At 46.5% G+C, this 16,834-nt stretch overlaps 1 protein-coding gene across 4 annotated transcripts in view; it reads right to left on the bottom strand.

Annotated features, from left to right (window-relative positions):
- Positions 1-16,834, bottom strand: part of KIAA0040 (KIAA0040 ortholog) — a 40,635-nt gene that overhangs the window by 11,042 nt on the left and 12,759 nt on the right. For all 4 annotated transcript variants that reach the window (XR_009595736.1, XR_009595737.1, XR_009595738.1 and 1 more), the window contains exon 2: positions 11,358-11,430. The gene's annotated coding sequence lies outside the window, so the exon portion shown is untranslated. The remainder of the gene's footprint in view (positions 1-11,357; positions 11,431-16,834) is intronic.

The following is a 16,834-nucleotide window of genomic DNA, read 5'->3' on the forward strand; positions in this document are numbered from 1 at the left end:
GGAATAGGCTCCGTGTTTTATAAAGAACATTGTCAGTGGGGGTGAGAGAACAGATTGCCGAGAATGGGAGCAGGAGAAGATGATTATAACCGATGAGGGAAAATGGCACCTGGACGAGGCTGAGGGTGGTGATAGCAGGTGGGACATGTGGCCTGACTTGGGCGTTCTTCAGCTGACGCAGTAGCAGAACTGTCAGGCCAAGGGACCAAGGACTGTCTCTGGGCTGTGCTCTGCTCCTCGTCTTCTAACCCTAGTCTCCTCTCTGGTGTCCAACTCTGCTATATATATATATATATATATATATATATATTTTTTTTTTTTTTTCCTAAAATAGGAATCCCATCCAATAGGCTCTAAGACTCCCACCATCTCTCCTGGGGGTATAAAGCATCTTATTCAGCCCCAGAGCTCTGTACCCTGCCTGCCCAAACCATGCCCAGCTCTCAGATCCACCCTGCAGTCCTTGTAGAATCCCTTTGGTTATGACAACATCACACACTTCCGAAACCAAGGCTCTCTGGCAGCAAGGGCACGGTGGAACCTCAGTCAGCAGTTATTAACTCTGCCGCAATGGGTATATATTTTCTTCACGGTTCTCACCTTGCTAACCTGGCATGCTCAGATGCCTTCTAATAGATGTAAGTACTTTTTTGTACAAAAAGTGTCAGATTCCAGAAAATAATCTGCTAGTGGAATGTGACTTTATGACTTAAACCTGGCTTAAGGCATGATGAAATAGAGATCTGTATTTCCCCCAATTTAATTAATTGCTTTAAGTAACTAGCCCAGGTTGGAGCCTCTTCCTCCACCCTGCAGAGTATGCATATATGGTGTGGAACTGGATATTGAGTATTAGGGGAAAATTGGTAGTGTTTACCTTCAGAATCAATGTTATAATTATGGTTGCAATTTTGAACAAAAGCACCAATAGGTCATCAATACAGAAACGATTAAGGCACTATGGTTATTAAAAATAATGAAGTGATGCTTTGTCAGACAGACTTCCTGAGTTGGGAGAATCCAGAGATGGGTCATGTGGTTGAGTTTCTTCACTTTAGTGATGAGGAATCTGGGACTAGAAGAGGCTGTGTCTTGCTGGAGGTCAGACAGTTGGTGAGATCAGGACCTGAACCAATGTCTTCTGACTCCCAGCATGACCCTCCACCCCAGTCAGGTATCCCATATAGAAGTCCTTGCAGGTAAGACTGAGACAGCGGTTGACAAGATGTACACTATGTCCTCATCCTGGGCTCGGGACAGCCTATGCCTCTCAGCCCCCTGACACCCCTGGGGATGTGACTGAGTTCTGGACAACAGAGTGTGGACCTGTGTCCTGAAGTCTCTCTTGAGGTCCTTTGCGTTCTCTCTCTGCTTGCTCACTGGCTGACCAACACACAGGGCCCAGGGAAAGACTCCAGGGCCCCTGGGACTGCAGAGGTGAATGACTGCTGGCAGGGCACCTTGCTGACTACAGCGAACAGTGGAAGAGAAAGAAACCTTTGTGAGAGGAAGCCACTGAGATTTAAGAATTATTTGACATAGCAATTAACCCATCCTGACTCATACAGGTGACAAAAAGCTAACATTGGTAATGATTATAACAAATATGTGATCCATTTAGCAGGTCTCTCGTAGTACAGCTTCCACCCAAGAGGGGTTTAGCTAAGTGCTCCGGAGTGCAGGTTACGGGACCAGACAGCCTTGGTTCAAATCCTGACTGCTACTCACTGTCTATCCCACTGGGCAGGTTACTCAGCTTCTCTCTCTGGGGCTCACTTTCTTCATAGTAAAATGAAGCTGATAATAATAGGCTGTTGTGAAAACAAGTGAGTCAGTAAATGTAAAACCTCTTGGTACCACGCCTGGCAACAGACACATGTGCCCTTATTATCTGACCCCAAATGAATAGGCCAGCCGAAGAAACACCCCGACTCCTTAGCTGATGCTCATTTTGTTTGCCTTTTTAGAGCCTGGGATGGTTCTGGAGCCGTGACTTTGATTCTTTGTTGCTGTTGTTGTTTAGTCGCTAAGTTGTGTTTGACTCCGTAGCTGCATCAGGGACTGCAGCCCGCCAGGCTCCTCTGTTCATGGGATTTCCCAGGCAAGAATACTGGAGTGGGTTGCCATTTCCTTCTCCAGGGGATCTTCCCAACCCAGAGATCAAACCCATCTCCTGCACTGGCAGGTGGATTCTTTACCACCAAGCCACCAGGGAAGTCCCATTATGTCCTCTTACTGTGTTATTATTTGAAAGCTACCCTTCCATGGGGAGCCCTCTACCCAATCTCTACTTGCCTGGGTGCCACCATTCCTTAGCTCTCCTTTAAAAGGCATCTTTTCCTCCTTCCCCTAGTTTTCCTATAGTAAGGGGGCTCTTAACTCCATTCCACTCACCATTCTTTTTCAAAGCAACCAATCCAGAATTACAGAATATGAGGATGGGGATACTATCTCTGGGGACCTCATATCCCTGGGCAGAGTGTGACATGAGCCTCTGTCCTTCCCCCAAACCAGACTGTCTTTCTGTTGCACCCTGCTTCTTCCTTCTGCATTCCATGAACTCCTCGTGTGAGTCAACACTGCCCTAGGCACTGCATGTGGATGTAGTCAGGAATGATGCAGGTATGGTGAAGCCACTTGTTTTCCACAGGGAGAAGGTGGACCCTAAACAGGTACACAAACATGGAAACCAAGAGATGCTATTGATACTGTAAAGGACCCAGTCAGCACGGCCTCTGAGGAGGTGACTTTGAGCTGAGGTCTGAGGGATGACAAGGGTCTACCTGTGCACAGGTGGGAGCAGCAGGGTGAAGGCCCAGACATGGGGAAGAGCTTGGCACAGTCTAGGAGGGAGTGGGAGCCTGGGAGCACCAAAGGTGACCAGGGAGTTCTGGCGGCATGAGCACAGAAGGCAGAGGGTGGGGGAGCAGAGGAAGGATTGGAGGAGCAGAGGCGCCCTCCTCTTCACCCGCCTTGTCACTGCATTTGTCCGAGCCCTCAGACCAGTCTCTAGTTTTTCCTTTCTTCAGTTCATCTCCTAAAATTAGAAGGGGGTCATGCTCCCCCATCATGAGAACATCATGAGAAACGCTGGACTGGAAGAAACACAAGCTGGAATCAAGATTGCCGGGAGAAATATCAATAACCTCAGATATGCAGATGACACCACCCTTATGGCAGAAAGTGAAGAGGAGCTAAAAAGCCTCTTGATGAGAGGGAAAAAGTTGGCTTAAAGCTCAACATTCAGAAAACTAACATCATGGCATCTGGTCCCATCACTTCATGGGAAATAGATGGGGAAACAGTAGAAACAGTGTCAGACTTTATTTTTGGGGGCTCCAAAATCACTGCAGATGGTGACTGCAGCCATGAAATTAAAAGACGCTTACTCCTTGGAAGAAAAGTTATGAGCAACCTAGATAGTATATTCAAAAGCAGAGACATTACTTTGCCGACTAAGATCCGTCTAGTCAAGGCTATGGTTTTTCCTGTGGTCATGTATGGATGTGAGATTTGGATTGTGAAGAAGGCTGAGCGCCGAAGAATTGATGCTTTTGAACTGTGGTGTTGGAGAAGACTCTTGAAAGTCCCTTGGACTGCAAGGAGATCCAACCAGTCCATTCTGAAGGAGATCAACCCTGGGATTTCTTTTGGAAGGAATGATGCTAAAGCTGAAGCTCCAGTACTTTGGCCACCTCATGTGAAGAGTTGACTCGTTGGAAAAGACTCTGATGCTGGGAGGGATTGGGGGCAGGAGGAGAAGGGGACGACCGAGGATGAGATGGCTGGATGGCATCACGGACTCGATGGAAGTGAGTCTGAGTGAACTCCGGGAGTTGGTGATGGACAGGGAGGCCTGGCGTGCCGCGATTCATGGGGTCGCAAAGAGTCGGACACGACTGAGTGACTGAACTGCACTGAACACGCTCCCCCGCTCAGCCCACCTTTGGCTCTTCGTCACTTGTACGATCATCCTGACTCCTTAGCAAGGAGAACAAAGCGCTTGTGAGCTGGTGGTTCCTGCTCCCACCCCAGCCTCGTCTCCCCCACCGCCTCCATTGCCACACTCCCTCAGGCTCTCCCAAGCATCCTGCTCTCTCGCACTGCCACGTGCTCTGTTCCATCTGCCTGGAGCGGCTTCTCACCTCTCCCCTCGGTGCATTCACAGGGGAACTCCTTGTCCTTCCAACTCCACTGGGAGGTCTTCTGTAGCTGCCAGTCCTTTGCCCGAAAACCTCCCCCAACCCATTTCTTTCTCTTCTGAGCTCTCCTGGAGCCAATAACCTACCATCACAGCCCTTGTGTGACTATATTATAATTATTTGTTTTCTTTGAAAAATTAAAAAGGCAGAACAGCACAAAGAATTATACACACACACACACACACACACACACACACACATATAGAGTATATGTCTATGTTGAAGAGCTAACCAGTATCTCAAAATATGACCTTAATTGGACACAGCAATTTTGGAGATGTATCAATAAATTAGTTAAGATGAGTCATACTGGAGTAAAGTGGGTCTATAATCCAACATGACTGGTTTCCTTATGAAAAGGGGAAATTGGACATAAAGGTGGGCTTGCACAGAGGGAAGACAGCATGAAGAGACGCTGAGAGAAGATGGCCATTCACAAGCCAAGGAGAGGCGCCTGGAACAGATCCTCTCTTCATGGCTTTCAGAAGGACCCAACCCTCCTAACACCTTGATCTCAGATTTCCAGCTCCCAGAACCATGAGGCAACCCGCTTGGGTGGTTTAAAGGGCCCAGCCTGTGGTGCTTCATCACAGAAGCCCCAGGAGGCTCATGTACGCCCCCTGATCTCACAGCACTCCCACCCCTCAGCACTCCCACGGCCTCTCTCTCTAAAACATATCCCACATGTGTCCACTTCTCTCCATGTCGTGGCTAGCTCGCCGTCACCCCTCGGCTGGATCACCGCTCAGCTTCCTAACCATTCTCTCTGGTTCTGCTATTCCTTGTTTATGGCCTCTTCTCCCCACGTGAGCCAGATCACGTTGCCCCCACCCACCACGGCTTCCCAATGCCTGTGGAGTCAAACCGACTCCTTGCCGTACCCCAGACATGCCTCCATCACTGGCCCTGCCTCCATCTCTAATCTTGTCTTGTACTCCCCTCCTCACTCACCATGCCCTGGACACACCTACTTCAGAGTTGTCCACCCTGCAGGAACTTGTTAATCCCGTCAGTCCATTTTCTCTGAGATCTTGGCGTGATCAACAGCTTCATAACATGCAGAGCTCCACACAAAGGCATTTCTACTTACTGTAACCTTAGATGTTAGTTCAATAGGAAGCCCTGCTTAACGAAGTCATCCGAGAAGCCAAGCCCCCAGTGGATCTCTTCCACACCACCCTGTCTTACAGCCCTGGTAGTTCTTCCTACTCTGAAGTTTCTCATTCACATGCAGTGATCTTGTCACTGTGGCGTATGCATTTAGGGACTGTCTGCCTGCTCTGCTAAATGAGTTCAGTGAGAACTGGGTCCTTGCCTGTTTTATTCTGTTTAGATGCCCAGAGTTGAACATGTCCCTGAATGAATGAATGAGTGAATGAGTGAATGAATGAAATGCTGATTAACTCAAGAGATCTTGAAAAAAATGTAAATTAGTCAATCCAGGTTTTGGAGGAGAGAGCCAGGGTAATGAAAGGCATAGAGAAGAGGCCATCAGTCACCTCTGTGGTCAGACTCTGATGACATTTACCCACCATTTAGCCCACTGTCCAGACAGATCCCTAGCCAAGAAACTCTCAAGGAGGAAATAATGATCAAGAAACTCGCATATCACTGAAAGCAGTAGGGAGTGGGGAGTATGCTTTATCAGGTCCCAAATAATCATCTACCTTCCTTTTGCTCTGTTACAAATTGCTCATCGTGCCTGTGACTTTCTGATAACAAGGGATCCTTCCCTAATTACTATATGTTCTATTTCAGGTTCAGCAGAAAAGAAAATTAAAAAGCTTCATTTCACTCCAGGTTCAAATGAGTCGATCTTTCAATCAATCAAGTATTAATTAAGCTATGCTAGGAAATACGGTGGAGGAAAAAGACCTTCTCTCTACTCAAAGATGACGCGTAGAAAATAATTAGAGAATAATTTAAGGACAATGAAAAGAGTTTAAAAGGGTTTTCATCTGGGCTTTCTTTGACTTTCCGTTAAGTTTCTAGCCACTTTATTCGTCTTTACTCTTTCTCTCTCTCTCTTCCTTTCATTTCTCTCTTCCCTTCCCTAATTACATTGTCTCCCAAGGATACATGTCATAGACTCTGACAATAATTAGTCGTTTTCAGTCACTCTTAGGAGTAAACACTAAAAATCGTGTCTCTCTGATACTCTGAAAATTCCAACAGTGCCAAATGTGATTGAATATAATATCCCCAGCCTGTTAGCAAGTTATAAACGTCCTCATATTTATGTCCCTAGGTCATCAAGGAAACTTGAGTTTTCTTCTCCTCAACCAAAAAACAACGAAGTCAGGACTTTTGCCTCCTTCACTAACACCGGCTTGGAGTCTAGGCAACATCCACTTAAGCACTTTGAGTTTATAGTTTTCTCTTCTGTAAACACAAATGTTAGCTCTTAGCACATTTCTCAGAAGGTGAGGTGTTTTTTCCACTGTACTACATTGCTTTATTCCTTATACCCCACAGAGTGCCTGGCAGAAAGTGGGCTGGCAGTATCTGCTGAATGGATGAATGAATGAATGAGTGAATGAATGATATGTATAAAGATAATGTGTGTAAAGCATATTGCCTAAGTACACTTCACACAGTGGGAGCCTTAAAATTGCCTTGAAAACCATAGAGCACTCTATTTATTATACTACTCATTGTGTGAAAGGTAAAAACAGCCATTCATTTCAGAATTCATAGAGTTTTTGCAGTTTGATCAATTTCACTGTGAACTGGTTTAAGAAGTGAATCAGCCAATCCTAGGAGTCAAGGCAGACTCATCTGCCTTTCCCCTGCTCTCTCATTAATGTTATTTCCATTCATTCTAAGCTGCCGCCCCTCTTTCAGCCCTGACATCCAGGATCTAGTTTCTTAGGGCTACCTTGTCTTGTCCATCACTATCAACTTTCTCCTCTTCATTTAAGCTAGAATGCTCACTTGTTTTCCTTTGACTAACCTCTTTTAACACAGAGACCTCAAAGGCCAGAGCCTCAAAAACAGAGGGTTGGCATAATGTCTTATCACCTTTCACAGGAACAGGGAATGATCTGTTGAATCCAAAAGCCACCATTGGTTGTGTTCTTACTAAGTGCCCAACTCTGTGTGTGTAATCAAGGCTCAACAGACAGGACCTCATTCAAGAATGCAGGAGGTGGGTCTTTTAAATCCCTATTATACAGATAAGGAAACCGAGGCTATCAGAGACTAATTTGCCCAAGTCCATGGAGCTACTTTTCACTGTGTTCATAGGGTTCTTGAGGCAATAATACTGAAGTGGTTGGCAATACCCTTCTCCAGTGGAGCACGTTTTGTCAGGCCCTGACTAGCAGGCACATGCCCTCCAACTGCTCCATGTTAGCCAGATGACATGCAGTCATGTATGGATGTGAGAGCTGGACCATAAAGAAGGCTGATCGCCAAAGAATTGATGCTTTTGAACTGTGGTGCTGGAATAGATTCTTGAGAGTCCCTTGGACTTCAAAGAGATCAAACCAGTCAACTCTAAAGATAATCAACCCTGAATATTCACTGGGAGGACTGATGCTGAAGCTGGAGTTCCAGTACTTTGGCCACCTGATGGGAAGAGCTCACTGGAAAAGACCCCGATGCTGGGAAAATCTGAGGGTGAGAGGGACAGGAGCAACAGAGGATGAGATGGTTGGATAGCATCACAGACTCAAAGGACATGAGTTTGAGCAAGCTCTGGGAGATGGTGAAAGACAGGGAGGTCTGGTGTGCAGTTTGATCACTTTTCATGTGAATGGACAAAACTTGTAGTTCATGGGGTCACAAAGAGCTGGACATGACCGAGCCACTGAACAGCAACAAAAGTGCAGAAGACCCTGCTGTAAATGTTATGCTCTAGAACTGCCATTCTCCAGAGGACTTCGTCTCTGGACCCTCTGTTCTAGGATGAAGGGGTATTCACCAATCATTCGCCTGTCAAGCATTTGAAAGCCTGGCATGTGTGCCACACTCTATGGACACACCCTTGATGAACTAATATACCTCCTGTGACCCTAAGGGGCTCACATTTTAATAGGACCGGAAATATAAGAGAAGCACAGTATGTCACACATGACAGTGAGTGCTGGGGGCCTAAAGGCATAAAACTCCTTAGAGTGCTCACTGACAGCCCAGGAGCTATATCCAACCCTTAGGCACTTCTATTTTATTTAACTTTTCCTCCTCTGATTTCATATACAATTCTCATTCTTTAGTGAGTCCTAAAATCGGGCTACACTATCTGCTGGTGCATTAGAAGGACCGATGTTCCCCTAACCTGTACCCCAGTCCCCACCCTGCCGGCTTCACCCAGTCCTGACACCTACCTGGTCCCTGGAGGCATGTTAAACTTTGTAACCCCAAGACCACACACTCCCGCCAGAATAGGGACTACACTGCCTATTATTTGTCCTGTCATCTGTGTAGCCGGAAGCCAGGCAGGGGGCTTGAAAAAGAGATGAGGACGAAAGGCAAGCCAGCTGTCAACCTCCAGTTTGATGGATTGATCTTGGTTTCTGGCTAATTAAACAAATGATAAGGATGCGGGATGTTTGCAAGAGGAATGAATACAGATCCAAATGTCCCAAGCAGAATATAAAAGGCTGGCAGAGGGGTGCGGTGGAAAGAATATTAAGAGGAACCAGTTCTAGTTCTGGGTTCACTTGTCCTCCAAGCTTCTGACCTTGGGCAAATCAGTTAAGCTTTCTGAGCCCCTTTTTCATCGGAGAACTGCAGCTATTAGCCATCTCAGACATCTGTCAAGACTTGTGAACAACAGACAAGGTACGTCAAAGAACACTGCGAAAACCACAGTCTAAATGCAAGGTAGGGGCATGTTAGAGGATTGTATTCAAAAGCTGAATTACAGCTAAAATTAGAACCCTGACTTCCCTTCTTGATGCAGCCCTCCACCCTAAATCTCCTCTTGATGCAACCCTGTCACCCTCCCTCCATCCTCACCCCCGCCTGCCCCAGGTCCTTCATGAATCATAGTCATTAAGGGCCACGTTTCCAATTTGGAGAATTTATGGGCACACACTCTGACACCACGCAGGCTTGTGTTTGCCGTCTGTATATATCCAATCTGACCACATCCTGATATTAGTGCTAATAAAACCTGTAGTCATGGTTACAGTGACATACCTGGGTTATACTGTTCTTATTTTCACTCCTCCAAACTATTTGGTAAAAAATTTTGGAGCCAGTTTTGGTGGGTGTGGTAAAGTGCCGAAGTACAGTTTTATTTTTGGAAAGTGTGAGTTGAGGCTCTGAGGTCATCTTGGAGTTAGAAGCGGTTGGGGAGGGGCAGTGCTTTCTCTGGTCCCCAAATAAAGGGGACACAGTCTGTGGCTGACTGCTATAACTGATGTTTAACGTCATATCTGCTTAGAGGGAAGGTATGTTTTTAGAAAAAACAAGAAGACAGCCAAGCACTTGTGTGATTCAGGGTCTCCCACAGGTGGTAATTAAAAAATAGACTCTGGATTTAAAGTTGCATCACTCTCTCTAATATTAGAGGACTCAGAGTTTGGCAAACTTTGCAGCAATTGCTGAATGACTGACTTATTTATTTTCCTCAGTGGTGGCGGGGGAGAGGTTTATAGGCTGGAATAGTTGAAAACTAATGGGGTGGCAAAAATATACAATTATGCAACTCAGAAGCAATACAGATACAATTTTATTTTCCTTTCCATTTCTTCCCTTCATTTAATGTTAACAAAAGTTCAGGGCAATTAAAAGCTGAAAGCTACCTTGCTGTAATATTAAGGCTTAAAATGTAAAGGCCAAGTCATAGAGGGAGTGAGCAGAAATATTCTCATTCCAGTCATAACTCACTCCCGTGGAATGCACAGTGTGGAAACAGTTCAGGTTCGTCAGACTTTGGGCCACAGAGGGAGGGTGGTGCGGAGGAGTTGATGTTACTGGGGGATGAATCTTCACTTCCTGTCTGTATGCATTTATATCTGTATCCCCAACATCAAGTGTGGATATAGATGTATTTTAACCGTTTTGATAAATAACTGTTGGTGAACGTAGAAGATATATATGAATGTGCTAAAACATTGATGGAGCACCCACCCAGGCAAGTAACACCCCCTTTTTTGCCTCAGTACCCTCTTTCTTTGATACAGGTGACATCTGCTCAGTCTTATCAAATGCAGTTTTAGGTGCTTCTGTGCAAATAGATTGCTATCCCTAAGTCCTGTTCTAGAGGAATTCTGGAACTGCCACTGGCTTTGCTTTATCCCTGATACCTTCAGTTCGCCTGTCTTTGTACCCCCCCACCCCCATATCAATGTCTTTTCTTCTCCACCTTTGAAATGACCTTCCCAAAGGAGGCTGCAGGCATTGCCCATGAGTGATTTGGGAGTATGGATGGAAGAAACTGCTTAAGCTGGGGATTGTGGGGGTAGGAGAGTTCCTAAAGAGTGCGTGCGCACGCACACACACACACACACACTTTCCAAAAGAGCGCGTGTACACACACACACACACACACACACACACACACACACACACTTTCTTCCCTCAGCCCTACCCCATCCTCCCTATCCACCACTTCTGCTCCATCCTTGCCTAGAGACCTCAAAGTATTATGGAAGACACTCTGGAAAGCATATGAGGCCAATGGGAGGTGGGGGAGATGGTGGGAGAGGCCAGGAACTCTGACCTTCTCTCCCAGCAGGCTCTACACCAGCCTTAAGCTTTATCTTTCCTTAGCAGCCCTATGTGTGTATGTGTATTTTATCAGCCCAGTGTATGTGTGTATATATATTTTATCAGACCAACCCTCAAAGTATCAGTATCTTGAAGAAATAAGACATTGGGTGGGAACATTTTGATAGGGCAAAACGGTCAGGATGTATAGTCCTTCTTCTGCTAGTCAGAAGGCAGGAGAGGGTCCCAGAGATGGGATTTGGCTTGGAGCAGCCAGAGAAGGGCCTGGGAGTGCCCTTGAAGTGAGTACCCTGCTCTGCTTCTCAGTGGCCAGTCTATGAGGCTCTAGACTCCTAGGCTTGGCTTTGAATAATATATGGTTTTATTTGTTTATACTCTTGTAGATTTTCATACAAGCTGAATTCTTGGCTAAAAGATAGCTTGGGAACATAGGGGAAGTTCATGGTGCTATGAGAAGCCAGTTCAAACTCTTACCTGTGACTTAACGTGTGTCCTCAGGAAGCTCATTCAGTTGCTTGGGGCCTCGATTTATCTCCCAAATGGAAATCTGGGAAGAGACACAAGAAAGTGATAGCACGGTCCACCTCTGCAGAAGGGTTGGGAGGGAGGCAGGCTGCTGGTATAGTTCTAAAGGCCTGACTGTACGCAGGCACTTTCCAAAGTCAACCAGCGACTGGAAGTGGGCACCTGCCTGGGTCCTTGTGTCAGAGCAGCAGGGCGTGTAACTGTGCACCTAGGCTGTCAGGAACTGTACAAGTTCTTAAGAGTCACAACTGGTGTTACTCCAGGCCAGTGTAGGGACAGGGCAGCAGCCATCACCCCTCAGTTCTGCCAGGTAGTCACAGTGGCCTGAGGTTCTGGGGAAACTGGCTGCCATGCTGGGAGGTCTTCCTGCCTCCAACCCCAAATGGATGGATAGGTGGACCTCACCCCGACCCCACCCCAACCAGCGAAGCTCCTCTTTCCCCTTGCGGTGCCGTGGTGCTAGGTAGCCTGGATCCTCCGTGTGCCCAAATGACCCCAGATTTCCAAGGGCTGGTCAAGCATGTCCACCCTGCTGGGCAGGTTCTGATAAGCACATTCCATCCTTCACAGGAGGCAAGAGTTGGTGAGGCCAGGCCGCTTGGTGTAAGCAGAAGGAGCAGAAACTGCAGGGATGGCTGCCCTCTGACTGACCGCCGGGGGCCGGGGTAGGGGTGGGGAGGTTTGTATAGAACATTCGAGAGCCTCCCTGAAGTTGTTTACTGGGTCACTAAAATAAAAATAATTATGCAAACATCCTGTTCTTTATCCATGAGGAGGCTGATAGTTAAGTTATATATACATGAGAGTCTTTATAAACTGATAATGCGTTTCACAGTTTAATTTTCAAAAATAAGCAATTAAAGTCTAAGATAAATACCAGAAAGTGCCAAAATGAATGCACAGTTAGAAAGGAGAGTGATGGCTGTTGGCTTAGGTTTTAAGGAAGAGGCAACCTGGAGGAGATGGAGGTTGTGTAGGGCCCCTGTACTGGGTGTAATCACATCGAAGGTTGGACATTCGAGTGGGAGAAGGGAAGCTAGGCTGAGCTGGATAGGATGGGAAAGCAAGAGCTGGGGTACAGAGGCCAGCATGTACAGAGTTTGGGACTGGGAAGGCAGTGAAGAAACCTCCTGAGGAAGGTGGGTGAGATTTCAGGGGGCTTGGAAGGCTCAGCATAGGTTTGGTGTAACAGGAAAGTCCTGAATGTTGGTGAGCAGAGAGACATAGCAATGTCAATGTTTCATTCTCTTACCTGATCCCTTTGGTAATTCAAAGTATGCCTTGGCCAGAGCAGGATTAAGGGCCACCCTGGGCTCATGGGCAGTCTGCCCTAACCAGCCAGGCTTGGTAATCACAAATATTACAATTAAAAAAAAAACCTTTATTAATAGTACTTTCTCCCTTAGACAAAATGCGATTATGAACTGAAATGAAATATCGCCAAACCAATCAGAAACTGTGATTTATTTCCTGATCCCTTGGGAAGGGAGGCAGAGGGGAGGGGGAAAAAATCCGTGGTGCAATCACTTCTCCAGTCTTAAAACTGATGCCTGAATGGGTTTGAGTTTATTTATGACTGGGGAAAGTCCTAGCATAGACCCTGTACTTATAACTCATTTTAATTTTTTAACAGCTTCTCTTCTGCAAACATTTCTTCATTAAATCCACTGTAATGTGAGAAGGGAAGGGATTTCTTGCCCTATTTCACAGATGAATAAACTAAAGAACAGAAATGGATGTTCAAAATTTGTTTAAAATTGCAAAGCTGGTCAGTGGCCAAGGGCAGACCAGGTTCTAGTTTTTCCATTTCCCAGCGTGATACTCTCCTTACTGTATTAACTCCCAAAAAGCAACAGAGAGGAACCAACAATGGCAACCAGTTTATAAAACCTTCCAGTTTATAAAACCTTCCATTTCTCAGACTCCCTAAGATATGTGGGCCTTCCTGCTTTGGGGCCTCATGAAAGCTTATCTCGAATCCCCCCAACTCTCCCCCAATCCCACCTCAACTGGTACTCCCCAGTCTCCGGGTCTCTATGCATTTAGTCTCAGCTGAAATAGCACCCCCCTTGGGAAACCTTCAACGACCTCATGAGAGCCCCTGTCCTGTACCCTGTCACTGTCCCTATGCCATCACCACAGCCCACAACCCACTTTAGAGTCACTGTTTATTTAATCATCTTGTTTCCTTTCTAGACACAATGTACTCCCCCTGTTCTGTTCTTGGAAAAATATTTGATGGGACATGTTCTTGGAAAATATTTGCACCTGTTTTGTTCTTGGAAAATATTTGTTGAATTAGTGAATGACCATATTTATAGATGAGGAAACGGAGGTTCACTGAAATTCAATGAGTTGCCCAAGGTCTCACCGCCAATCACGGCAGACGTGGCAGTTCTCCTGCCCCTAAATATCCAGGGCTCATTCCACTCTGCCATGCTGCTTTCTGGGTTCGCACCCAGCACTGTGGCCACACGGAAGATACTCAGGAAAAGAAAAAAAAATTGACCAATTGGAATTTCAGTATTCTGGATTTGGAGAATTCATTCAGCCTGGACTCAGAATGTGCTCAGATGCCAGATAGCCGGGGGCATTCCAGACTGCAGGCACACTCTGCAGGCCTCTTTTGGTGACTGGCTACTTCTGGATCTCCAGTGAGGCTGTCAGTGCCAAGAAGCAGAAATGACAGCAGTGAGACCTGACTTCCAAAGATCGCAGGCCTCAAATGGATATGGGCCTTTGCCTCACGGGGTGCCATATTGAATATTATAAATCACACGAGAGTGAGGCTATTGCCATGCTTTTGGAAAGCCCCGGTTGGCTGTGTTCCTGACACATTTTGCTGTCAGGAATTGCTAACATTCCATTTGCTAATTCTCAGACGCCAAGTCAACTGAGTAGTGAAAGTGTGTGCTGCATTCAATGTCTCAGTGCCTCATTGGTAATACTGCAAAAAGTTCTCCTTGTTTCTTTTCCTCAGAAAGAGGAACTCCTTTGGCTGGCTTTTTTCTTCCTTCCCTGAGCCTGGGTAGTCGACACAACTGAGTCCAAGGAGGCCAAGGAACTGCCCTTTCCCCTCTCTACGGCGCACAGTTCGACACAATGCACATCCGTTGAGAACCTACTGTGTGCACAAGGAGCTTCTTTTTTCTAAGGCTCTCCCAGCTAATGCTGCCTAACAAGATGTGAAACTTGCTGCCAACCACCTGGGTAAGGGATTCCAAACTAAAGACACAGACTGTGAAACAAGGAATTTATTTTTGCTTGGGAAATGGATGAGCACAGGGGAACAGTGAAGCATGACTAGCTAAATGTCCCAAGGGAAACGCAAGCAAATGGTTATGGGAGCAGCACGAAGGAAGCTGTTCATCCCAATGAGGGAATCTAGGCAAGGCTTTGAGGAGGGTAGGATTTGAAATGGCACCTGCCGTGAGAATGGGATGATTAAATGCAGTGAGGATGAGAATGAAGGGATTCCAGGCTGTTCAAGAAAGCACAGCTGGCTCAGAGAAAGAAGCCAATCAAGGTGGCCCAGGCACCAGGCCCAGATCTGGAGAGTTTGAATCTGCCATTGTTACCATGGCAACAAACAGCTCACTCTCCCAGCCAGCTGCTCTAATCCATGGGATTCCAGGCAACAGTTTGGCCCAAGGTGAGAGTTCCTAAAGCTGTGGCCTGAGGAGAAGAGATGCTACTGGGAGACTTGCTCTCCCTCCTCACCTCCTTCCTTATTCTGACTTGAACGTCCAAGGACAGAGCAGGGGTAACAAGATGATGCACTGGGCCAAGGACCTGCCCAGGGGTTGTTTTTCACGTTTAACCATGAAAGCAGATTGTTGCGTGAGAAAATCTGAGTGGCTAGTCAGTTTTCTGCCTCCTTCCCTCTCAACTCCAAACATGCTTTATTTCTTTGTATATTCTTAAATGTGTAGATAATCCCAAATTCCAATCTGGGGCCATGAGGGTAACCAAAGTCAGTTCCAGCTGGCCTAAAATCAAAGAGATTGCTCCAAATGGCGACCCATTCCAGTATTCTTGCTGGGAAATCCCATGGACAGAGGAGCCTGGCAGGCTACAGCCCATGGGGTCGAAGAGTCAGACACAACTGAGCAGTTAAACAACAACAACTCTTTCTCATACACACACACACACACACACACAGTTAGCCTACCCATGTAACAGTACTATTAACATTTAGCCCGAGGTTGATGGAAACCAAATGAGTTTTTTGTGTAAGAAGGGCAACCTGAGGTCACAGGCTGCAAGCTGGAAGCCTGTGAGTTGGTTGTGATCAGTGAAGAGAGGCTGGCTGAGACACAGCTTCCAGCGAGACCTGTAGGGATGCCCACACTAGCTGTGTCACTCTCTCAGGTGGACCAGCTTGGGTCAAAGGCTGCTCGCCCTCCTCCATTCACTAGCTGTCTGACTTAGGAAAGTCCCTCTACCCCTCTGTTCCTCAGCTATAAAAGAATAATCAGAATAGACCCTCTGCCATTGAATTGTTATGGAAATTAGATGAGTTGAATCATCTTTGTCACGTGGTTAAAGCAGCGCCTGGCCCACATTCCATAAATGTTAGTTTTATCTGTCAGGCCCTGTGGGTGTTGAGCTTGTGACCCCTGCTATAATCCAGCAGTGGGGAGTTCAAGGATGCAGAAGGGACCACAGTGATTGATGACTCCCACGTGTAGTGTGGCAAGATGCCTTTGGGTGTCCTGGTCAGAGCCCATGAGGAATGCTCTGGCCTGTAAAACTAGAGCAAACTCTGACCTATGTGTACTGAACAGCCCTCAGTAGACAGGGCAAGAGAAAGGAGAATTTAGTGACCTGGGGACTTTTTCTGGAATCACAGTTATGTAGAGATCATCACAATTGAACATTTCCATCCCTCTCTCCTACCTACCTCCCTGATAATGCATGTAAGATACTGTGGATACTTATGTAGTCTTCCTATTGTATACTTGTGGTACAGATGCTGTTCATATCCACTTTTTCACTTGATGTAGACTATTTGAGAGCTTTTTCCTCTAGGAATTCCCCATGCCTAGTTCAGCGTTGGTACATAGTAGATGCTCAGTAAATGCTCGTCAATTTGTTAGTGAACCAACTGAACGGTTATGGGATCGGAGAGCTGAGAGTGTCTGTGTGAGGCTGTATGTTACCTCCTCCAGGTCAGGGTGCCCACAGTCATCCCTGGGAACCTGAACCCTCATATCTCCATGAGCTTTGCAATGGCCTCTGCAGGGCCAAGTCAAGGTGCTATAACAGGGTAGGGCTACAGCAGTGGAGGGGACCAGGACTGGGGCCTGTGCAGAACAAGAAGACCTTGCTTTCACAGTTGGGGTAGGAACCCCGAGTAGCAGCTTATAACTTAGGTAAGTTGAGCCTGTGAAGAACAAGAAGACCTTAGCTAAGTTGAGCCTGAA

Source organism: Ovis aries, chromosome 12 (genome assembly GCF_016772045.2).
Source record: "Ovis aries strain OAR_USU_Benz2616 breed Rambouillet chromosome 12, ARS-UI_Ramb_v3.0, whole genome shotgun sequence".
NCBI lineage: Eukaryota > Metazoa > Chordata > Mammalia > Artiodactyla > Bovidae > Ovis > Ovis aries.